Below are 26,342 nucleotides of genomic sequence, written 5' to 3' on the forward strand. Positions count from 1 at the left end.
GTCACCAAATTACTCTTGTTTGTGGATTGTGTATCTTGGCTAGACAACTTCTGAGAAGAGGAAACTCCACTTTACCTCTGGATCCAATTTTCCAGCATAATGTGTTAGTACAAACTACACCAATGTTGACCTCACCCAGTGCCAAGAAGTTCAAATTATGCTATTAAGGTTACAACAGAAACATTTGAAATTGCTTGGGAGAGGATTAACTAGTTTCTCTCTCTCTTTTCTTTTTCCTCAACAGAAATGAGAACGACCTTCTGCTATTTTCTGAGTTTTTATTAGGTATCAATGAAAATGCAACAACATAAGATAGAACTTCACACATAACCGTTGCTGTTAGCTAACATAACACGACCAACCCAGGAGCTAGGCAACAGCTCCTATGCCAAGTCCTCAATCAATCCTGACGCAAAGCGGACTGTGTGAAAATCAGAACACTTACTTCAATGAAAACTCATAGACTTTACCTCTCCAGTCCCCACCCCCCACCCACCTGGCTTGGTTTTCACAAGATTATGTGTATTAAAGGAATTCTAAACCCATCTGCAATCAGAAGTGTCTAATATTGGCTAATCATTCATCAAACAGGCCTCCCGCCCAGTGTCATGGATATAATAGTGCACGAGGCAGAGTCCCACCCTCAGGTAGTCTTACCATGTGGGGACAGTGTGAGCCACAGAGGGGAGCATGTAAACTTAAGAGTAAATGAGCAACTCCAAGAAAATAAACATTTCACCCAACTTCAGTTCTAAGAAAAGGGACGGGTAAGTGGGAGCAAGGAGTGGGGCACTCCATGGGAAAGAGACAGGGTAAGAGAAAGCCTCAGGTTAAAATGGAGCACAGGATTAAAAGTAATTTGATATGGCTCTAGATAGAAGTGTGTGTGTGTGTGTGTGTGTGTGTGTGTGTGTGTGTGTGTATGTGTGTTGGGGAGGGCATGATGGAATCACTAGAGTGGAAACGAGGGAGCCACACCACTAAGAGCCTTGGATGAACTTTGTTTTCAAGACAATGAGTTCATTGAAAGAATTTAGGTAGGAAAGAAAGATAGGCACGTCTGCATTTGGAAAGATAATTCTAGAGGCAGGTAATGGGTGATTTGTCTTGCCTGAGAGGCCAATTAGGAAACTGCTAGGAGAGAGAATAGTTCAACTAAAGGAAGGTAGTGACAGAGGAGGAAGTGAAGAATGGGCCAATTGAAGGTCAAGATGCATGTCCTTGACAGAGTTTCAGGTTGTCTGCACATCAGGCTAATAGAGAAGGACAATTCAAGGATAGAACTTCATTGTACTTCCTGGGCTTCCATGAATGTCGGAGAAAGAGCAAATCTGTGTGGCAGGAAGTTGATCAGGTCATCAAAAAATCAGTAGAAGGTGAGACTTATTAGAAGGTCAAGGACACCTTTAGAAAATATTGACAGAATTTAGAGAAATCACCAACTCCTTATTACTATTAGAAAATGAATTATAATAATATAGTTATAATTATAATAGTTATAACTGGGGCGCCTGGGTGGTTCAGTCGGTTAAGCAGCTGACCTCGGCTCAGGTCATGATCTCACAGTTTGTGAGTTCTAGCCCCACGTCAGGCTCTGTGATGACAGCTCGGAGCCTGGAGCTTGCTTCAGATTCTGTGTCTCATTCTCCCTCTGCCCCTCCCCTGCTTGTGCTCTGTCTGTCTCTCAAAAAATAAATAAATGTAAAAAAAAAATTAATAGTTATAACCAATATCATAAAAACAACATTTTTTGATAATGTTATTTCCCTCCCCCTCACTTTTTCCTTATTTTTAGTAGTCTCAATACTAATCACTGGCCATATTGATCTTTCCACCACTCCATCGGACCTTTGGAGCCTCAAATCTCCAATATAATTACCTTCTCAGATATGAAAAAAAAAATCATACATTTTGCCATCTAAAGTACTCTGAAAGGATTAAATTTATGCAAGTATGAATAATCAGATCAACAAATATCTTATATCTTTATATCCTGTGGTACACTCTTATCTTGGTAGTTAACACTGGACTCCTGGCTACAGAGGGTCTATTAAACGAGGTTTGAGAAAGAAACCAGGTCCTGTGAATGTCAGTCACTACCAGCATCATGAATAAGCACAGGTTCTGGAGAAAACGAGATGTGAGAAGCGATCCCTGAATACTCAAAGTCCACCACCTTTCTCTGCATCAGCAATATACTAACGTATCAAAAAATAAACAATGCAAGTTAGATGCTTTTTTGAGTACCTACAAGTTACACAGTGGTACATAACACGTCAAAGAATTAGAGCTTTTTCTTTCACCGGGGAGTCTTTTCTACCTGCCACCTACAGCAAGGAATTTTAAAATATACATAAAGAAGGCAATCCGCTTAAGTGGTATACATATACAGAATGTTCGGTATGTAACAAAGATGCCTCCGGGGAGTAAGATAAGGAAGACGTGTGACCCCCATACCCATGAGAAATTCAGTTCAGTGGATAATAACAGACGCCCAACGACAGTTTGTGGGCTCGTGTGAAAGTAGTCCAGAGGTAGGCACGCCAGATCCGGCACAGTGCTCAGCAAAATCATCCATGGCCCTGGTTCCTTCCATACCCCCTTTTCCATCCCCAAAGTCCCAGGTTATCTGTGGGAGCCAAAGCCATAACGTGGGAGTTCCAAGCAGGAATAAGGAAAAGCACAAGTGAGGGGTGCCTGGGTGGCTCGGTCAGTTAAGTGTCCAATTCTTGATCTCAGTTCAACTCATGATCTCACTGTGAGTTTGAGCCCACATCGGGCTCGGCGCTGAGGGGGTGGAGCCTGCTTGGGATTCTCTCTCTCCTTCTCTCTGCCCCTCCCCTGCCTGTGCTCTCTCGTTCAGGGTAAATAAATAAATATTTTTAAAACTTTCACAAAAAGAAAAAGCACAAGTGAGAAATACAGCACTCCATGCCACTGAGTCCTTTTCTTGCAAGTGGTTATGGACTGTAAGGGAGACCCATGCAACTACTCCTGCTGACATCTCAACCAGCCACTCCTACCGGCAATACCCATGGAGGCTCACAGGTGGGGAAGAACAGTTTTTAAATGCTAAACAAAAAGGAGTGTCCGTGCAGAGTTCCAAAATTCACAAAAAAAATCATCTTTCAGAGTGGAGGCATATAAGACACACTCTCAGATGACGGAAGCTCAGACACCAGCTCCAGCAGAACTGCTCTAGGAGACATCCTTCAGACGGAAGGGAAATGATACCCGTGGGAACCGGGAACTTCAGAAATGAAAAGCAAAAGCCACGGAGATGGTAAATATCTCCCTCAATGTCATAGACTCTTTTTAAGTTCTTTAAAATATGGATGATGGTTGAAAGCAAAAATCACGTGTGCTTTCTGCATGTGTGGATGTAACACACTGCACACAGCAACGTGAAGGGGTGTGGACAGAGAAGCCCACAGGGTAAGATTTCTACTGCTAAAATTCTAAGTGGACGATGCAAAGTAGAGTGTGCATAATCCCTACAACAACCTCTGAAAACTATGCAGGTTACAAAACTCAGTAGATAAAGTCAAATACTAACCAGTATTCGGACGCATTGATGTTCTGTATTGTCTTCTGAATTATTTGGTGAAATTCTTTCTTCCCTAGTGACCGGTCAAGCTTGGGTCTTAAAGTGAAGGAAGAAAGCCTAAACTCTACTTAAACATGCTTAAGGTGACTTACGCACACGGCAAAAAAGTCAGCAAGAGGTGCAAAGGGTCATTCCTTGTAGCTAAGGTTTATAAGCTCAGGTACAGAGAATGGGACCTAGGTTTCTGCCTATTTTCAGATATGCCTACAGAAACTAGGACTCATACGTTGGTTGGTTTGATGTCTCATGGCCTAGCTCTAAAACTCTATGTATTTTTGAGACTCTTACATACTAAGCCTATTACTGACAGAATAATCTTAAAGCTCCAGAGAATCATCCAACTAACTTTTCCACCCTCTGCAATGCCTTCACCAAGCCCTACCCGCTTCCAATGGCTGGAACCATCACCTTCAACCTTTAAATCCCGAGCGACTAAAATTTCAAATCCTCAGTGACCCTTTCCTGCCTTTACCCCAATATCATGGCCCCGTGTTGGTGGCATTCATTCTTATTGCTAATTCTAAGTATTGTGTTTACCTTTCTTTTTTTTTTAATTTTAAACTGATTCCAGTACCAGAATACCAGACCCATAACAACAGAAACCCAGTCTGTCTGGTCCCCCCTTATATCCCTGACACCTAGCGCGCAGTGTAGCATTTAGCAACATACACGTTTGTTGAAAAACATTAATCTCATTGGATTTTGACATTAAAACAAACATTTGGTATTCCTTCACATGGAGTCATGATCATTCTATGCTTCCAACTTCTTATAAATTAATTTGATATCCTCATTATTAAGTCAGTTCCATCTTCAACAAAACCACAAACTTGTAATTCCTATGGTTTTTATTCCTTTTTTTTTTTTTTTAACTCCAGGATCCACTATGTTGTGAACCGTGTTTTGTCTCTGCCTGTAAGTTTGACACAGCATCTGACAGGTAATAGGTATGCTGTACGTATTTACTAAAAAGAAGAAAAGAAAGCTAGGAAGATTGTTAGTTATACTCCATTGAATAGGACAGATCATTAAAGAAACAGTATTTTTAATTTCAATGGTTTATTGATTACTAAAAAGTTTTCATTAAAAATAACATTTAATAATGACCAACTAAGCTTTCACTGTGGTGGTTTTTTTAACTACCAACACATATTTGGAGGTAAAAAAAAAAAAAAAAGTAAAAAAAAGTGTGCACTCAGGGGTTATTAAAAAAAATACTGACATGTCCTACAATCAAATAAAAGGATACATCTTAGAAAATCATGTTCTGCTTTCCCTTATTTTATTCTGAAATAAGTATCTAAATACCTTCCACATATTTCCATGGTGATTTTTAACTGTTTTTACAGTGTTTATCCTCAATCCTTTATCACTTTTTGTGACTAAGCTATTTAAAATCACTTTAGATGTGGCAAGTTAATCTGGCTATCAGACGAAAGCCCACCCTGTCTCGTGTATCTTGAAAGTGAGATGTCAAGTAAGAATATCAGTCCTAAGTATTGTCAAGCCTAGAAAATTGGTGCCTCACTGTCTGTACCTTATGTCAACTCAGGCTGAACATAATGACCTTGATACATGGAGTGAGACGGAGATCCAGGGAAGAAGAAGGAGTTCCTGAGAAACAGAGCCATGTCCTCAATCAAAGCCCTTACAATACCGAAATACAGTAAGAGTCATGAAACCACACAGATATGTCCCTGGCATACCACATGACAGTAAGCCACTTTTGTGATGTTTTAAATTAGGGACTTCAAAGAAATCTACATCTACAATCACAGCCATTTTACCAAGCGTCACACTTTTAAATTGAAAGTTGCTAAGACTCCTTGTATTTTAGTGAAACCATGTGGGTTAAGACCTTCATAAATTGTAAACGAAAGTATATTTTATAGTTATTTTTAATACTCTCCTTTGAGTTTTAAAGATAAATTTGTATGTACATCTTTATATCTCTGCAGCAGAAATACAGTTTATAGTATACTATAATCCCAAGTGGCATTCTACAAGGTAATTAGTTGAAGACATGATCTATTTTAACCGTAATGAATAACAGTTCATTACACTTTTTCCTTTGGAAAAAATACGTAAATCAACTATGATATTAATGATTGGCTACTTTTACCTGAGAATATATTTCAGTGGCAACTATATTCATATCAATCTAGCTTATTTTAGCTTAAGTTAAAACTAATTAAATTAATTTAGTTGGTGCGAATTAGGCTACAATCAGTTTGTGCTGGTGAAGTGCTGTCTCATGGGTGAAGACTTTCTCTTCCTAAATAATGGTTTGGGTTCAATGTCAACACACAGGAGTGAGTCACAGCATGCTAGCCCACGAGAGATATGTCACATAATGTTAGACCATCATTTTACAGACAGCAAACACAAACCTGGAAATTAAACCCTTTCCCCAAAGCCACATCCAGTGAAAATAAACTGCCAGAGCTCCATAGAGGGAAACCCGGAGATCGAGATCTTTCTGAGGGCCATCGGAGATTTCACCTAACGCCTCCTGCTAGGGCAGAGCATGCCAACTTTGGCTGAGAGTGACGACCGCATGGGGATTCTGGTCATCATGCCGATTCGAATTCAGTAGGTCCTAGAGGGGGCCAGTTCTTAAATGATGGAGGTGCCCCTGATCTGTGGAACACACTTTTTAAGGGCCAGGCCCAGGGTCAAAGACAAGGAAATTCTCTATCCTCTTTCCCGAATTTTCTGGATTCCCCCAGCTCCCGTACTTCTGAGCAGCAGGTCAGTAAAGGCACAACTTCTACAGCCTGAACACAGAAAACCTTTGAAAAGGAGGAATTGGATTGACTTTAAAGGGGTCGCCAAAAGAAGACTGGACATTTCCAATATTTGTCTTCTCTAGGAAGAGAATGTTTCTATTCTTTGATCTGCCAAGATTAAAAATTTACTCAGGCATGGAAGATGCTATGAGGATACATAGCTACAACTGAACAAATCCTTTCCCGTAGCTGTTTCCAAGTAGGAATGAACACCAGAAATATTTAATTCACACAATTCCATTGGATGGCCTTTTCAGAGTCTTGCTACTGTAAATACAAAAGTAATACCCATTAGGCTAATTCTTTAAAATGTGTCCCGAAAATCCATTGTTAAACCCTCTTCAAGCCTGTACATGCAGGTGTTGTGTTCCTAGAATCAAAGTGCTTATATAGTGAAGCTACTAAGGTAAATAATTTTAGATTAATGAAATGTGTGTATTTTCTCAAACAAGATACAAATCTGACGTTATAATGGCAGTAATATGGAAATACTTTAAGTAGTTATAGCAAAAATACCTTGTAACCCATGTAAAAGAAATTTTAACTGTACACATAATTTCACGAAAATTTGCTGCCCCTTTACCTTATCAAGTCTACATGTTCAACAGCGGGAAAGTCACATAAATGTCTCTGAATGTTGGCCTTTTCAATTTACATGAACAGTATTCAAAATGCAGAAGAATGGCAGGAAGTCCTCACAGATTCAGCATTTGGTGTCTATGAAAGCAGACACGTTTGGCAATCACTCCTATGAGCCTTAATGTCTGAGCAACCATGAGAAGGTGTTCCTTTTTCACTTAAGTCATTAAGAATCTATTACACTAGGGCATTTTAGAAATGGGAAATTAGGAATCATTTTCTTTGCAAGCGGCAATAAAAGGAAAATAGTTGATTGCTGTTGATTAAAGAATCCATAATAAAAAAAATGTTTTCCCCTTCTTTCAAAAAGTGGTATCTATCTCAAAGAGATACTGCAGGCAGCACGGGTAAAGAAGGTCACTTGCTAGGCTTTTTTTTAACGTTTATTTATTTTTGAGAGAGAGAGAGAGAGAGAGAGAGAGAGAGAGAGAGAGAGAGACAGCACAAGAGGAGAAGGGGCAGAGAGAGAGAAGGAGACACAGAATCCAAAGCAGGCTCCAGGCTCTGGGCTGTCAGCACAGAGCCCGATGCAGGGCTCGAACTCACAAACAGTGAGATCATGACCTGAGTCAAAGTCGGACAGTTAACCGACTGAGCCACCCAGGCGCCCCTATTCTTTTTTTCATTTTTTTTAAATATTTATTTTTGAGAGAGACAGAGGGCACAAGTGGGGAAGGGGAAGAGAGAGAGAGGGAGACACAGAGTCCAAAGCATCGCTTGCTAGACTTTTACTTGAGACATGAATCTGATACAGTTACAGCCACCAGCTTTAAAAGTCACACACAACTGGGGCGCCTGGGTGGCTCAGTCGGTTAAGTGTCTGACTTTGGCTCAGGTCATGATCTCTCAATTCGTGAGTTCAAGCCCCACATCAGGCTCTGCAGAGCCTGGAGCCTGCTTTGGATTCTGTGTCTCCCTCTCTCTTTCTACCCCTCCCCACACTGTGTTCTATCTCTCTATTTCTCTCAAAAATAAACAAACATTTAAAAAAAATTTTTTTAAGTCACATGCAATCCCCTAAACATACACTGATTGCATTAACTTCAACCTAACATCAAACTTGGTAAGTACAAATTGAAAAGAAAGGTATACACTTCTACCAAAAAAATAGCATACAAAAGCTAGACAAAATATCTATCAGAAAGTCTCTATTTTCTGATACCAGAAAGGCCCAAAAAACTTTGAAGGAGACTAAAAACACCACAGTGCCCGCTTTAAGATATTCTGTTGAGGTAGAACAATTTATGGAGGGACGCCTGGGTGGCTCCGTGAGTTAGGTGGCCAACTCTTGGTTTTGGCTCAGGTCACAAGCTCGTGGTTCCTGAGTTCGAGCCCCACACTGAGCTCCACGCTGACAGTGTGGAGCCTGCTTGGGATTCTCTCTCTCTCCCTGTCTCTTTGCCCCTCCTCCTTTCATTCTCTCTCTCTCTCTCTCTCTCTCTCTCTCTCTCTCTCAAGAAATAAACTTATGGGGGGGTAGGGGAGAGGGGAAAGTAGGTGATGGGCATTGGGGAGGACAGCTGTAGGGATGAGCACTGGGTGTTGTATGGAAACCAACTTGACAATAAGTTGTATTTAATATAAAAAGAGGGATGGGGCGCCTGGGTGGCGCAGTTGGTTGAGCGTCCGACTTCAGCCAGGTCACGATCTCGCGGTCCGTGAGTTCGAGCCCTGCGTCGGGCTCTGGGCTGATGGCTCGGAGCCTGGAGCCTGTTTCCGATTCTGTGTCTCCCTCTCTCTCTGCCCCTCCCCCGTTCATGCTCTGTCTCTCTCTGTCCCAAAAATAAATAAACGTTGAAACAAAAATTTAAAAAAAAAAAAAAGAGGGAAAAAATAAACTTAAAAAAAAATTTATGGAGAGAAAATATAAAATAAATATATTGTCTCAATTATCAATGACCGCATAACAAACTACCGCAAATTAAGTGGCCTATAGCAACAGCTGTTTTATCCAATCCTCAGAATTATGTGAGTCGGGAATTTGGGTGGACTCAGATGGCAGGGGTTTTTTCCCCCAGGTTTACTGAAATGTAATTGACATACAGCACTGTGTAGATTTCAGGGGTGCAGTATACTTCCTTGGGTGATATAGATCATGAAATAATCACCACGGTAAGTTTACTTAACATTCACCTTCTCATAAAGATACAAAAAAAAAGATTTCTTGTAATGAGATTCAGGATTTGCCGTCTCCTTCTCTTACATACCCTGCAGCACTGTGACCTGTGAGCATCACACTGTGTGTTACACCCCCAGGGCCTACTTACTTTACAGCCCGCAGTCTGCCTTTTGGCCACCTTCCTCCTAGACCCCCTTCCCTAACCCACCGCATCTAGTAACCACAAATCTGATCTTTTTTACATGAATTGGGGGGGGAGGGGGGTTTGTGTGTAGATTTTTCTTCCTTTTGCTTTTTTCTGACATTCCACAAACAGGTGAGGTCATGAGGTGTTTCTCTGTCTGACTTATTTCACTTTGCATAATGTCCTCAAGGTCCACCCAAGTTGTTGCAAATGGCAGGATTTCCTCCTTTTTATGGCTGAACAGTATCCCATTGTGTATGTGTACCACATTTTCTTTCTGCATTCATCCATCCGTGGACACTTAGGCTGTTTCTAGGCCTTGGCTACTGTAAATAACGCTGCCCTGAACGTGCGGGTGTAGACAGCTCTCTGACATAGTGTTTTCCCTGGCTTCAGATCTAACCCCAGAAGCAGAATTACTGGATAATACGGTCGTTCTTTTTTTAACTTTTTTGAGGAACCTCCATACTGCTTTCCATAGCGGCTGAAACAATTTACATTCCCACCAACAGCACGGAGGTTCCTTTTGTCCACAGCCTCGCCAATACTGGTCACCTGTTATCTTCTTGAGACTAGCCATCCTCACAGGTGCAAGGCGGTATGTCATTTTGGTTTTGACCTGCATTTCCCTGGTGACCGATGATGTCCAGCATCTTTTCATGTACCTGCTGACTGTTCATATACCTTCTTCAGCTGACAGGTTCTCTCCTGGTCTCAGCCGAGGAGCTCCTGGAGATCTAGCTGCTCACGGGGTCGGAAACGGCCTGCCCTACGTATGTGGCGGTGGATGGAGTCTGTGAACTGGGCCTGTCACTCCACATGGTGTCTCCTCCCCGAGAAAACCATTCGAGGCTTCTTCGTACGGCTCTTCTCAGGATTTAAAGAAGTCAGAAGCAGCAGTCAGAGTTCTGCACCCTCAGCTTGAAAGTGACATGATACTTCTGCCTCCCTCTTCAGATGAGAGCAAGGCGCAGGGCGAGTGCAGAGCCAAAGGGCAGGAAAACAGGTTCCACCTCTTGACACAAGGAGGGACAATGTCCTATTGCAAAGGGGCTTGCCCCCAGGGATGGGGGCAACGACCACGTTCATCTTTTCAAGCATCTAGTAGTTACATGTTCAAGCAAATATGTCAGAAGAAAGCGTGACACCGGGTCGGACTACAAAGATGGCAAGAAGTCCCTGAAGCAGCCCCAGAAGTAGGCCAAGGAGGTGGACGAGGAAGATGAGGCATTACAGCAGAAACAGAAAGAGGAGGAGAAGAAACTGGAGGAATTCAGAGCGAAGCCTCAGGGGAAGGGCCCCTGGCTCTGGGTGGAATTGAGAAATCTGGCAACTGCTAGCGGGAACGCAAACTGGGGCAGCCACTCTGGAAAACAGTATGGAGATTCCTCAAAACACTAAAAATAGAACTACCCTATGACCCAGCAATTGCACTACTAGGCATTTATGCAAGGCATGTGGGTGTGCTGTTTTGAAGGGACACATGCACCCCCATGTTTATAGCAGCACTATCAACAATAGCCAAAGTATGGAAAGACCCCCAAATGTCCATCGATGGATGAATAAAGAAGATGTGGTATATATATACAATGGAGTATTACTCGGCAATCAAAAAGAATGAAATCTTGCCATTTGCAACTAAGTGGATGGAACTGGAGGGTATTATGCTAAGTGAAATTAGTCAGAGAAAGACAAGTATCATATGACTTCACTCATATGAGGACGTTAAGAGGCAAAACAGATGAACATAAGGGAAGGGAAACAAAAATAATACAAAAACAGGGAGGGGGACAAAACAGAAGAGACTCACAAATATGGAGAACAAACAGAGGGTTACTGGAAGGGGTTGTGGGAGGGGGGACGGGCTAAATGGGTAAGGGGCATTAAGGAATCTACTCCTGAAATCACTGTTGCACCATATGCTAACTTGGATGTAAATTAAAAAATTAAATTAAATTAAGGTGCCTGGGTCTCCCCTGCTCACACTCTGTCTCTCTCTCTCTCAAAAATAAATAAATATTAAAAATTTTTAAAATATAAATTAAATTTAATTTAATTTAATTAAAAAAAGAAATCTGGTAAAAGGTAAGATGTTCCTTGTGCCTGGGGCAATGGTGACCCATAGTTCCTTTTTTTTTAATGATTCTTTTTTTTTTTTTAATGTTTATTTTTGAAAGACAGAGACAGAGCACAAGCAGGGGGAGAGGCAGAGAGAGAGGGAGACACAGAATCTGAAGCAGGCTCCAGGCTTTGAGCCGTCAGCACAGAGCCCAAGGCGGGGCTGGAACCCACAAGCCATGAGATCATTACCTGAGCCAAAGTCTGATGCTTAACCGACTGAGCCACCCAGGCTCCCGGACCCGTATTTCAATTCCTGTTTAAATATCTGGATTCCTGCCACCACACCTGTTGCCACCTAGAGCTAGAATGCAGTGCTGTCTTGGATCCTGTTGTACACTTAAGAATAAATTTTGTAAAAGATAAATACATTTTAAAAGGATAAGAAAAAAAAAGCATGATGCTATGATTTATTATAAGAAATATATATTTGGTCTTACTGATACAGAATTCCTGACACTCTTGGAATGTCTTCGGAGGAGCTTGATAAAGGTGTCTTTTGTTGTGTTAATGAGCTGATGGGGTGGGGGGGGGAGTGCTTTAGGATGGGGGCTGGTTACCAGGGGAACCATCCCAGTGATCAGAGGGCTGGCACTTTCAGCCCTACCCCCGACCTCTGGAAAGGCAGAGGCACTAGAGATCGAGTTTAATCAGCAAGGAACATTTAATTAATCATGCCTAGGTAAGGAAGCCTCCAGAAAAAGGACGAGGCCCCAAGAGCTTGCCATTACTGAACACGTGGAGATTCAGGGAGAGGAGCCCACTCAAAGAGCAGGGAGCTCCTGACCCCTTCCCACTTAATTCGCCCCATGCATCTCTTCTGGGTGTTCCTGAGTTCTATCCCTTTGTCATAAGCCAGTGACCTAGCACATAAGATGTTTTTCAAGTTCTGCGAGCCACTCAAGTTAACTATTCCCCAAGGAATGGGGAACCTCCCAAGTACAACCAGATGGTCAGAAGTACAGGTAACAACCTGGACTTGGGATTGGCATAGGAAGTCAGAGTAGGAGGCAGACAGAGTTGCCGGACAGAGCCCCTAACCTGTGGCATCTGACATTATCTCTGGGTGGAGAGTGTTAAAATTGAGTCAAATGGTAGGACCCCCAGCTAGTGCTGTGGAGAATTCCTTCGTGATGTGGGAAACCACACACACACACACACACACACACACACACACACACACACACACATTCTCACTTACTTACTCATGACCCTTGCTGTAACTGGGTCCAGAACCATAATTTACAAAGTATCAATGTTCACCTGTTATGGTATGTCCATGTGTACATATCTCTTATAAAGGATATTGTGAGGTATATGGATTGTATGATACAGTAGGAGTAAAAAACATACCTGATAGGAGACTAGCAAAGCAATACAGGACCACTCCAAATCTCTAATTCAGACCATAGTTTTTTGTGTGTGTTAGAGAACCCAAGTGAGAATGGAATTCTATTGTACAATGTATTAGAGCATCATGTATTTCATTGTATTAAGGCAATAAATATCCTGCTACAAAATTATATTATTATATAGTAACACATATACACACACACACACACACACACACACACACAGCCTTTGAAAGACTTAAAGAAAAAAGATGCTATTGAATGATTACAGGCTAACCCCTCTTGCCACCATATACCCTCTCCCTTTCCAAACTCAAAGACTATTAATTTTGGGGTGTTTTTTCTCACATATTAAAAGTAGATGTGGAGTGATGGCCAAGTAAGAAGAATAGCAAATCCTTCCTTCAAAAAAGGAACAATACAGCTAGGCAAAACTAACCCAATTAAATATTCATATACTCTGGAAACTGACCAGAGGCATACAATAACCAGAAGCATTTTTGCTTGAAAAATTCCTGAACGTTAGGTCAAAACAGTAAAACTCCATGGCATCAACAACAACAAAACAGAACTTAGACCCATATCTCACGCCATCCACAAAAATTACCTCTAAATAAACTATAGACTGTAATGTAAGGGTCAAAACTATAAAAATTTAGGAATAAAACACAGAACACAATCTCCACAGTCTTTACTAAAGGAAAGACTTTTTCAACATGTACCAAAAGCACGAAACATTTTTTTTAACTTGTTATATTGAACTGTATCAAAACTCTTAAAAGATGCTCAAAATAGAGTCCATATGTATGTCACTATTAAGACAGGAAAGGCTCCCGAGTAGGAAAAATATTTGCCAATTATATATCTGATTAAGAGCTAGTTTGAAAAATACATAAAAATACATCTCAATGATAAGAAGAGAAAAACAAACTATTAAAAATGGGCAAAGGGGGGGCGCCTGGGTGACTCAGTCGGTTAAGCATCCGACTTTGGCCCAGATTATGATCTCATAATCCCTGAGTTTGAGCCCCGTGTTGGGCTCTGTGCTGACAGATTGGAGCCTGGGGCTGCTTCGGATTCCCTGTCTCCCTTTCTCTCTGCCCCTCCCCCACCTGCACTGTCTCTCTCTCTCTCTCTCTCTCTCTCTCTCTCTCAAAATAAAACACTAATAAATTTGTTTTTAAATAGGGGCAAAAGATTTAAATAGGCATTTTAGCAAACAACACATACAAATGGCCAATAAGCACATGAAAAAAACTCAGCAACATTAGTCTTTGGGGAAATACAAATTAACACCATGAGACATCACTACGCACTCCCTAGAATGGCAACAAAGACAGTAACGAGCATTGGCAACGATGTGGAGAATTTGGAACCCTCACACACCGCCAGAGGGAATGTAAAATGCTGCAGCCACCTTGAGAAGTAACTTGGAAGTTGCTCAAAATGGTAACCCTACGTCCCATCACTCAGAAATTCCACTCCTATCTAGGAGAAGTGCTGACATATGTCCATTCCGTGCATGCGAACGCTGACTGGAGCACTGTACCTAATAGTGAAAACACCTGGAAACTTCCCAAATGTACAAGCAACGAGGGAACAGATGAGCAAAAGTGGTCTACGCATGTAATGGAAACCGTGCAATGATGGAAAGGAACACACTAGCGGGACATGGTACAAAACGGAAGAACCCCGAAAACCCTGTGCTAAGTGAGAGAATCCAGACACATCGTATGACTGAAGCCTACATAGGATATGATTCCATTCATATGAAGGGTCTGGAAAAGGCAAATTTATAGAGAGAGAGAGGCAAAGCAGCACCAGCCTGGGGCTGGGTGTGGGCCTGAGGAGTCAGAGGTGAGGTTCCTAACCGGAGACTGGAGACTTGACCTGGTGATGGAAGCGTAACGGTAACCGTCTACGTGGGTTCGTTTACAGTAAATCAACCGCATGTCAATAAAGCTGTTTAAGAACTATTTTCAACGGAGGGTACAGTATTCATCTCGAGCACTTCCTCGGTTTTAGGATCTCTCTCTTCTCAGACACACACACGAGCACGCACGTATGTCTGTGTTCAGCCGTTGAGGGCTTTACCCAGCCTCCCTCTCAGATTTTTTACATCTCTTCTCATTCACATTATTCTCTACAGAGTTCACACGTAGCAAATTCTTTCCTAACTTCTTTCATTATGCCATCGCCTTTGAAGCAAGATCCTTCTGTTTTCGAGCACCTAAGACTTTCTTCGTGATGTTCTTCTCAAAGAAACCTGCTTTAAATAATCCACTTGAGGGGCGCCTGGGTGGCGCAGTCAGTTAAGCGTCCGACTTCAGCCAGGTCACGATCTCGCAGTCCGTGAGTTCGAGCCCCGCGTCAGGCTCTGGGCTGATGGCTCGGAGCCTGGAGCCTGTTTCCGATTCTGTGTCTCCCTCTCTCTCTGCCCCTCCCCCATTCATGCTCTGTCTCTCTCTGCCCCAAAAATAAATAAACATTGAAAAAAAAAAATTTAAAAAAAAATAAAATAAAATAAATAATCCACTTGACATCAAGCTTTTAAGAACAAAGAAGAATGTTCTGTATGACATTAACTTTATAGAACTGAATTCGTTGTTTCATGTTCCACAGCCTCTTCATGGATATATGTGACATGTTTCAATTAAAGTGACAACAATTCCTTGCGTGCACCTTGGCAGTATGCAAGGGAAGTCTAATTTAAAAGCAGAAGCTAAAGTAATAATTAAATACCGTCTGAGGGACGCGTGGCAGCCTGGCCTGCACGGACTCAATCGTTTCGAAACGACTCTTTATTTTTTTAAGTTGATCAAACTTTTTCATTAAAAGAGTGTCATTTGTGATCTTAATACAGTACTCGTCCAGAAATTATGTGCCCCCGGTTCACAAGTGGCAGCAAGTTGGTCCTATTCATACAGTAGAGTCTCATAAAGATAGCGACCCACCTTCTTTTAGCAAATGCAGGCAAATGGGAACTCAAAGTCCTAATTTTTAAAGGAAACATCAGCACTGGAGGAAATTTTAAAGTATCATTTATGTGTTCCTACAGAGAAAAAATACCAAATAGGAACTACGTGTTTAGGCGTGTATCTTCACAAGTTTGTCAGTCGAACAAAGGCAATCACAGTTCTCTGTACTCTATACCTTTCTCAAAAAATTGTAATAGCACTTAAAATATTGGCAAATTAAGCAATGAGAAATTACACAGTTTCCCACTCTGTCTAGTAAGAATCACCTAACTTCCAAACCAAAAACTTCCCAAGACAGTTACTGATTCTGGGTACACTGTTCTTCCCATTTTATCGTAAAAGGCGCCACGAACCGACGCATGGAAAACTAGTTCTCATCACAGAAACTCACGCAGGGTCAAGGAAACCTTTGTAGACACAACCATCTTCCTCTGCGCTTCCGAACAGATGCTTGAACAGGTTTCCACACTTGCCAAAAAGGTCAGATGCGTTTCAGGAAATAAACTGGAAATGTTCCATCGTTGCAGTTTATTGAAGCATAATACACCAAGCTGATGGGATCACGGCATATTTTCCAGTGTGTGTAAAATACACTGTTGTTTCATAATCATCGTTTCCATAGCTAGCAACAGAGCACAAAGTATGAACTATGACCCTAGGTCTTAAGGCAAAAGCAGTTAGTTTACCATTAAGAAGACTGTATTCTCTTTGCAATGAATAAGCAGCTGAGTACTGCTGAAAACTTTTCCAACGATCTCAACTTGGGATGTAACATTTGTACACTCCTGGATTCCGGGCAGCTTGGGTCTGTATTTTCTTGGGTAGGAAGTCATTCTCCTCAAGCTATCGTGTTTCACTGCTGTATGTCCACCATATGCCAGAGGAGCATTTTCAGGTAGTTTTATAATGCATGTAATATAGGTATTCTAATGATATGTCAATTTCCTCATCACTTGCAGATAAATAGGTTACTTAATTTTGAGATCCACAAGTCTAAAAGTCTACATAACCAGAATTTCTACTTCCTTCTCTTTTTGTTTATGTAGAGTATATAAATATTCTCATTACCTTTCCTTCACTTGCTTAAAGATTTTCTCAGTGTTTTATCTTGTTGCCCACTGATATTTTCTATTTCAAATTAAAAGTAGGTAATTGTTCGTCACTGCTAAAAAACAAAATTAATAGCAAAGTCACATGGTACTCCTTTGCAACTTGTTTGTTAATTGCAGAGGTGAGAGGTCATTAGGCTGGAAGAAAATATGAAGTACAAGAATGTCTCCGGTGTGCCTCCCATCACAGCACCCTGAACCTTAACTGCACCCGCCAACGGAGTGAGGAGGACTAAGCAGTATGTCTATAACTTTGTGGGGAAAACATAACCACATTTTTGTACCATTCTGACTCACAAAGGCATTCCCACTTTCCTTTTAGTGTTGTCGGGAGTTTCTATTCCTAAAAATGAAGCTAGTAGGCAGGCGTTACACGGAGAACCATCCCCTGGTCCATGGGGAGCCATGGAATGGTGGGACGTGAAGCGAAGCTGACAGATGATAAGGAAAGTGACACTGATAAGCAGATGAACAGACAGGCAGGGTGTTTTGAGGGTTTGCTAGTGCTTGCGAATAGCAGTCCCACTGTACATATTTAACTTGGGCTGAAAGTAAATGAATCATAAACAGAGGTCGTGAGAAATCAGCTTCTTGGTCTATAGTCATGCTTAAAGAATAATAAATCAGGGGCACCTGGGTGGCGCAGTCGGTTAAGCGTCCGACTTCAGCCAGGTCACGATCTCACGGTACGTGAGTTCGAGCCCCGCGTCAGGCTCTGGGCTGATGGCTCGGAGCCTGGAGCCTGCTTCCGATTCTGTGTCTCCCTCTCTCTCTGCCCCTCCCCCGTTCATGCTCTGTCTCTCTCTGTCCCAAAAATAAATAAACGTTGAAAAAAAAAATTAAAAAAAAAAAGAATAATAAATCAAAAAAACAGTGGCAGTGACGTGGTTTTCGAGTATCATAAGATTCCCTCACAGAAGGGGAAATGAAATTAAAAAAAAAAAAAAAAACAGATCTCAAAGGGACAGCATCCTCAATAAAACTAGTAACAAGCTGCCACCAAAGCCTCCAAAGGTTGAGTGGCTAGGACGGATCCCAGGCCTGTGTGTGACATATGTCCTATCATATGCGATATATTTATGATAAATACATATGATCATATACTGGGATCAGGAGCTACACGGAAGGAGAAAAAAATAAGAGGATTTCTGTTGATCCCATGAACCACATTTCAGAAACTGCTTTAAGATATTCATCTCTAAAAGGAAAACCACAATCTGAATAGAAACATCCGCGAGCATTTGTCTGCCGACAAGTTTGAGGACAAAGGGTGAAGACAGTAGAAATTTGCACGGACTCTCACACTTACAGGCTGCAGCCCCGAAGATTCCAGGCAGTCTGCATTCTTAATAACTAGAAACTCACAAGCAGATCATCCTTTTATTAGTTCAGAGCCCACTCTGAGGAAATATTGCTAAAAACAGAGCCCAGATTGACGAGGCAGGAACACTGGTGATACAGAAGAGAGAGAAGGTCCACACACTCCTGAGGAGAGATCCTGAGGAACCAGATCTCAGAAAGCTTTTTTTTTCTTTTGAATGTTTATCTTTGAAAGAGAGACAGACAGAGAGATAGAGAGACAGAGAGATGAGCACAAGCTGGGGAAGGGCAGAGAGAGTGGGGGGACACAGAATCCGAAGCAGGCTCCAGGCTCTGAGCTGTCAGCACAGAGCCTAACACAGGGCTTGAACTCTCAAACTATGAGATCATGACCTGAGCCAAAGTCCAATGCTTTACCAACTGAGCCACCCAGGGGCCCCTCAGAAAGCTTTTTTTAGAGCTAACTGCAAAGGCAGCTATTACTTTTCATACCTCACAGCACAAACGATGAGGGAACTCCCAGTCATCGAGGGTAAAATGCCCCATGCTCAAGTCACAGCCATCACCTTAAAACCTTTTTTCAAAAATATAGGAAAACCATCTCAATGAAACATGAACAACAGAAAGGGATGTCAATGATCACTATACTCAAAAAGCGAACCAACAGAGAAACCGTATAACTGTGTCTCAAAATTAACTAAAAAGGCATTACGAAAATGACCGAAGTTATGACTGAGCTGTGTAAGTCCTAAAAAGAAAATCCTAAGAATGGCACAACTGGACAAGGAGAAGTTAAGGTACAACAGGGAGATCAGGAAAGGAAACAATTCAGAAATAAAAACTAATAAATAGAATATTAGAAACACACAAAGACAGACTGCAGAGAATATCGTAAGAAAAACAGAGGTTAAAAAGAAGGCAATTTTTCTAAAAATCAGAAGTATAAGATACAGAAAGAGGTTTGTGGGAAAAAAGGTAAATATAGAAGATGCCACAGATACTTCTGCCATGTATCTTGCAGAAGATATATCATCTGCAAGAAAGGAAATTAGAGAACAAAAAAGTGCAGAAGACAAGAAAAGGACACTGGGGGGACCTCGGTGGCTCAGTTGGTTAGGCATCCGACTCGATTTTGGCTCAGGTCATGGTCTCATGGTTTGTGAGATTGAGCCCCATGTCAGGTTCTGTGCTGACAGTGCGGAGCCTGCTTGGGATTCTGTCTCCCTGTCTCTCTTTCCCTCCCCTGCTGGCTCTCTCTCTGTGTCTCTCTCAAAATAAATAAACATAAAAAAAAAAAAAAAAACAGAAAGGGACACTGCACTGGGGAGATCAACTAGGGACAGCCAACAGCCAAACATACCCACATCAATCAGTTGGGCCTTAGGAAAAGAAAAATTCAGGGGTCCCTGGGAGGCTCTGTTGGTTAAGCATCCGACTTCGGCTCAAGTCATGATCTCACAGCTAGTGAGTTCGAGCCCCATGTTGGGCTCTGTGCTGACAGCTCAGAGCCTGGAGTCTGCTTTGGATTCTGTGTGTGTCTCTCTCTCTCTGTTCCTCCCCCATGAGTGCTCGCTCGCTCTCTCTCTCTCTCTCTCTCTCAAAAATAAATAAACATTAAAGAAAAGAAAAAAAAAAGAAAAGAAAAGAAAAGAAAAGAAAAACTCTGTAGACATTCCAAACAAAAAGGGTGTATAATTTGTAAAAGAAAGAAAAACAAAACAGCTTCAGACTGTTTCACGTCAACATTTTGTGCCAAAACACAATTTTTAAATTCTGAAGGCGGGGTGGGGAGGAAACCATGAGCCTAGGATTTTATACACAGCTAAGTGAACTTCAAACGTAAATGCGAAATAAAAATAGTTATAAACATTCAAGAACTAAGGGGTTATTGTTCTATATGGTCTCCCTGAGAAATCTGTAGAAAAGGAGACTCGGGCAATAAGTAATTATCAAGATTCCTCGCAAAAATAGATAGCCCTGAACATATATAACTGTAGAACACAGTTAATAAGGGCAAAACATTATAAACTTGTACATGCTTTAACCATGTGCATACAAAACTAACAAAAATGAAATTATGGGATTATACATGGAGAGTAGGATACACTTCACAATTGCCTCCTGAGAATTAGATGAATGTCTAAAATCACGTATAAATCAGACGTTGCAAGAGAAAAAAAAATGATGAGATGTCACAAATTTCAATACTGATCATTATAAAGGACAATAAATAGTCACCGGAAGGTGATTCATGAGGCCAGGACTGCAATCAGGAGCTTCTCTGTTCCAGTACTGGGTTTGGTCGGGTGTGACTGCACTGTGACGTAGTGCCTCGCTTTTAGGAGACAGTTACTTTTTTTTTTTTTTTTTAATTTTTTTTTTCAACGTTTATTTATTTTTGGGACAGAGAGAGACAGAGCATGAACGGGAGAGGGGCAGAGAGAGAGGGAGACACAGAATCGGAAACAGGCTCCAGGCTCTGAGCCATCAGCCCAGAGCCTGACGCGGGGCTCGAACTCCCGGACGGCGAGATCGTGACCTGGCTGAAGTCGGACGCTTAACCGACTGCGCCACCCAGGCGCCCCAGGAGACAGTTACTTTTAACGCTTTGTTATTTTAACTTCTGCTGTCTCTTGTGAACATAAAAGGGAATGTCCCTCATCTGTACCAAGAAGATCCCATCAATGGCACTGATACCCGATTCTCCAATCAAAATGAAATGTGATTTGGGAAGCTCCTGGAAGAGATTATGGAGTTAGTTACCTTATTCAGCCATGCTGACTTCAAAAAAAAAAAAAGAAAAGAAAAAAGAAAAGATGAGTTAGAGAGAAAAAGCATATTTGCATTACTTTTTTTTCCGAATACGAATCCTGAAAGATTTTTTTTTAATTTTTTTTAAACATTTACTCATTTTTGAGAGTGAGACAGAGCATGAGTGGGGGAGGGGCAGAGAGAGAGGGAGACACAGAATCGAAAGCAGGCTCCAGGCTCCGAGCTGTCAGCACAGGGCCCGACGTGGGGCTCGAACTCACGGACTGCGAGATCGTGACCTGAGCCGAAGTCAGACGCTCAACCAACTGAGCCACCCAGGTGCCCCAAGATTTTCTTACTTTGGACAATTCTCCTTCCTGGTTCCACCTTCAATTAAATGGTGACAATTTCTACATGATGGACAACTGTTAAAATGCCGTCCTTGAAAAAGTTGACATACTCCAGGACAACAAGCAAGTCATTTTTATCAGTACTTAAATATTTCATTCAGTACCCAAGAGCCTCACAGGATCATTTCAGGACCATATGCAAACTCTGAAACCCAGAGTTTGCTTTGAATATTACTTATCTACAGAAAAGAACTGTCAATAAACTCTAAGGATACCTAAATCAACAAATACTTATCAACTGTGATAACTGGACACCCAGTCCTGTTCACGTCACAGGCATTATGAACAGACCATATGCCGCATTCACAGTCTTTCCCCGGAAACTTACTCCATAGCAAAAAAGCACAGGATCGCTTGCAAAGAATTTCTAAAACTCCCCAAGGGGCTATCGACAGAAAGGTTCATTAAATTTAGTCATCAACTTGCCTGTCGTTTACTCATGAGACTACTTAAATCTCTTCTTTTTCAGGCTCACTGAAAAATGGCTAATGACTATTCATGTGGTCCCAGAGAAAAATTTCATCTGGGAGAAAGAGAAGGCAACCTCTACTTGTCATAACTGAACAACACAACCTTCACTGGTAGGTGAAAAACACCAGCAGGGCTTCAAACCTTCAAGAATCAGCTCTTGAGGGGCGCCTGGGTGGCGCAGTCGGTTAAGCGTCCGACTTCAGCCAGGTCACGATCTCGCGGTCCGTGAGTTCGAGCCCCGCGTCAGGCTCTGGGCTGATGGCTCAGAGCCTGGAGCCTGTTTCCGATTCTGTGTCTCCCTCTCTCTCTGCCCCTAGCCCGTTCATGCTCTGTCTCTCTCTGTCCCAAAAATAAATAAACATTGAAAAAAAAAATTAAAAAAAAAAAAAAGAATCAGCTCTTGAAATAAAAAATGCAGGAAAAGCTCAGTTTTACATTTGTATTCTTGAGCTTAGATTTCAAGCATCTTTCGGGCCCCTGGGTGGCTCAGTTGGTTTAGCGTCCGACTTCCGCTCAGGTCATGATCTCACGGTCCATGAGTTCGAGCTCCGCGTCGGGCTCTGCATGACAGCTCAGAGCCTGGAGCCTGCTTCAGATTCTGCGTTTCCCTCTCTCTCTGCCCCTCCCCTGCTCACACTCTGTCTCTCTCTCAAAAATAAATAAAGATTAAAAAAAATTTTCTTTTTAATTTCAAGTTTTTTGGAAAACACTTTTGCCTAGTTAAAAAAAATTTCTAAGAAAAAATCTTAAGGTCTTCCAGGGCCAATCCTTAATAGCATGTTTATGGTCCTCACACTAAAATACTTTAACTACATCCTCTTCAGGCTGCCAATAATCACAGAACATTCAAATTGCTAGAAAGTCCTTATAAACACGTACATATGCTGGAAAAGATCTGGTCTTACTTCTATCCAAATCGATTTCTATCCAAATACCTAATCAAGTCAATTATTTGCCATCTAGTACGTAATTCCTCTTCAAATTTGATTTAATCTGGGTTTTCTTTCACACAAAACCCAAGTAAAATTGTTCTTTTATACAAGGCAGTGTTTATCAAGCTCTTTTTATTGCTAAACCAGGGAACTAACTGCAAAATGAAGCAAGGTTTAAACATGTATTTCTTTGTTTACTCTTAGACATTGTGGTGGATCCCTCTGATAAATAATACTAGGAAAAAAAAAGAGACTTCAGCCTGAAAAATATTAATCAAAATTAATTAGCTGTCTAATATTAGGTTCAAAACAAACATTAAATAACATAAGACAATGTGAGAGCCATTTCAGGAAAAACAAGCAAACTATCTATAATCTGGAGCCCTGGTAATGAAGTCTTAGTAAAGTAAGTCTTAGTAAGTTTTAACATTTTTTGTTCTTTTTACCAACTTATCTAACAGCATTATGGCCACAATGGTGGCCTTATGAACTGAGAATAGCTGGTATATCATACCATAAATGGAAATATAACCAGATAAACAGATTATTTGTACTTACACATACACACATATATACATACATACCAAATGTACATTTTTAAATTTCTAGAGCTGATTTGGGGTCTCAAGCTTGCTGTCCTTTTGTTTGGCCCTACGAATATGTCTGCTGTGGCTCTCGTCGAGCACCAACAGCACGGTGGGTTCACAGGTGTACGGACTGGCTGCTTTGGGCACACCTAGTAATTTTACATTTTTAAATCTCAAAACTATGCAAGATCTCAAAGATTAATTGTTTACCAGTTCTCTACAAATGCCAGTTACATTCAATTCTAACAATAGGCCACGAGAGAGCAAATGTAGTGTCTGTTAGTTCTATGTGTCCCCTTATTTTAGTCCATTGTTTAAGAAATTCAAGAACGCAGGTTTTCACAGACACAACTTTGCTTGGATCACTCTAATGTTATAACTTAGGCACTGACAGCAAGTTGGAAATAATCAATTTATGGCAAACAAACATGATCTTCAAAGAAAACCAAATAATGTAGTTACCATCCCTATACTATTAATAATTTCAATGAACCAAATCAGTTACACTGCTATTCAATGGAGCTCTGGGCAAAAATACCATTTGCACAAAAATGTATTTGTACAAAGGAAAGAATTTTTAAATTAATTTTAAGGTATCACGCTTGATTTTTTAAAACATCAGATTGATTCATTTCTTAAAATTATAGCGAAAAGAAATATTTTTTGGCAATGTCAGTTTAGTATCTGATGTCTCCCCTTTCCATTCCTTTGAACTTAAAAACATGTTGGGGTTTTTTTGTTTGTTTGTTGCTTTGTTTCGTTTGCAGGTTAGGCTAGGTATATTGAAGCTAAAAATGAGAGTATGGCTGATTTGTGTTGAGTGTGTACATATACACAGACAAAAAGAAAGCAAATGGGAAAGAAATAAAAGAAATATTATACATGAACTCTTAGGTTAAGGATTTGGTTTTAGTTTTCATTCTGATAAAACAGTTTTATCTGTGGAGACTTTGGTCTGAAATAGATTTAATTATTACCAATCATTTCAAAAGATGGGTGTAAGACTTATGAACATGTGTCATGCTCTCATTTTTTAAGGTTTATTTATTTATTTTGAGAGAGAGAGAGAGAAGGCAGAAGATGGGCAGCAGAGTGGGGGGGGAATTGGGGGAGAGAGAGAAAGAGAGAGAGAGAATGAGTCCCAAGCAGGCCCCGCCCACTGCCAGTGCAGAGCCCCACGCAGGGCTCGATCTCATGAATTGTGAGATCACGACCTGAGCCGATATCAAGAATCAGATGCTGGGGCGCCTGGATGGCTCAGTCGGTTAAGCGTCCGACTTCGGCTCAGGTCATGATCTCACAGTTCGGGAGTTCGAGCCCCGTGTCGGGCTCTGTGCTGACAGCTCGGAGCCTGGAGCCTGTTTCGGATTCTGTGTCTCCCTCTCTCCCTGCCCCTCCCCTGCTCATGCTCTGTCTCTCTCTGTCTCAAAAATAAATAAACATTAAAAAAAATAAAAAAAAATAAAAAAAAAAGAATCAGATGCTTAACTGATGGAGCCACCCAGGTGCCTCATCCTCTAGTTAACGGGAGAGTGATGGTGAGTGATCAACAGATACCAAGCGAAGACCGAATGGGTACTGCAGAGGTTAGCAACCTTTCTCTGCCTAAGGACACACAGTAAATATTTTCTTTCATGGGCCGTCTGGTCTCTGCCACAACCGCTCAGCTCTGTCACCCAAAAGCAGTGACAGATGAGAGATAACCAACGAGCACAGCTGTGTCCCCATAAAGTTTGCTTATGGGCACCAAAACTTGAATTCCAAACAATTCTCACATATGATGAAATATTATCCTTTTAATTTCTTTTCTGTAATTTAAAAATGTAACAACTGGGGCGCCTGGGTGGCTCAGTCGGTTGAGTATCTGACTTCGGCTCAGGTCACGATCTCGCGGTCCGTGAGTTCAAGCCCCGCGTCGGGCTCTGTGCTGACAGCTCAGAGCCAGGAGCCTGTTTCAGATTCTGTGTCTCCCTCTCTCTGACCCTCCCCCGTTCATGCTCTGTGTCTGTCTCAAAAATAAATAAACGTTAAAAAAATTTTTAAAAAAAATAAGAAAAAAAATAAAAAATAAAAATGTAACAACTGTTCTTAGCTAACAGCCTATCCAGAAGCAAGCTGCTGGCCTGGGGCAGTGCAAAGAACATTATGTAAACTGAACGCCTGAGTCTGAGCTCTCCACTCTGCTACTGAGTGAGATTACCTCTCTGGGCCTCAGCGTCCTTATCTACAAAATGAGAGAGTTGAGGGGCACCGGGTGGCTCAGTCAGGTAAGCATCTGACTTGAGCTTGGGTCAAGATCTCGCGGTTCATCAGCTCAAGCCCCATTTCAGGATCTGTGCTAATAGCTCGGAGCCTGGAGCCTGCTTTGAATTCTGTCTCCCTTTCTCTCTCTGTCCCTCCCCCACTCACCCTGTCTCTCTCTCAAAAATAAATAAAAACATTAAAAAAAATTTTTTTAAATGAGAGAGCTGAAAAGTCCTTTTTCAGTTTTAACATTCTAGTGAGATCATCACCCCATAGTTGATATTTGGTAAAAATGATTGGTAAGATTTGTAATGGTGTTTTATAGTTAACAAAATGCATTTGTGTCCTACCCGATCGCATCCTCAAAATGTCCTGCGATGTGCAGTTTTACCAACTTTTCAGAAAAGGAGATGGGTTGCTTAAGAAATGTCCCTAAAGTGGCACCGGTGTGGCTCAGTCGGTTGAGCGTCCGACTTCGGCTCTGGTCATGATCTCACAGTTCATGACTCCGAGCCCCGCAACAGACTCCGTGCTAACAGCTCAGAGCCTGGAGCCTGCTTCGGATTCTGTGTCTCCCTCTCTCTCTGCTCCTCCCCCACTCATGCTCTGTCTCTCTCTCTCCTTCAAAAATAAACAAAAACATTTAAAAAAAAATTTTTTTTTTAAATTTTTTTTTTTCAACGTTTATTTATTTTTTTGGGACAGAGAGAGACAGAGCATGAACGGGGGAGG

Source organism: Lynx rufus, unplaced genomic scaffold (assembly GCF_022079265.1).
Source record: "Lynx rufus isolate CCGP_SWC_20201006 ecotype Redwood Valley unplaced genomic scaffold, mLynRuf1.p SCAF_3, whole genome shotgun sequence".
Classification (NCBI taxonomy): Eukaryota; Metazoa; Chordata; class Mammalia; order Carnivora; family Felidae; genus Lynx; species Lynx rufus.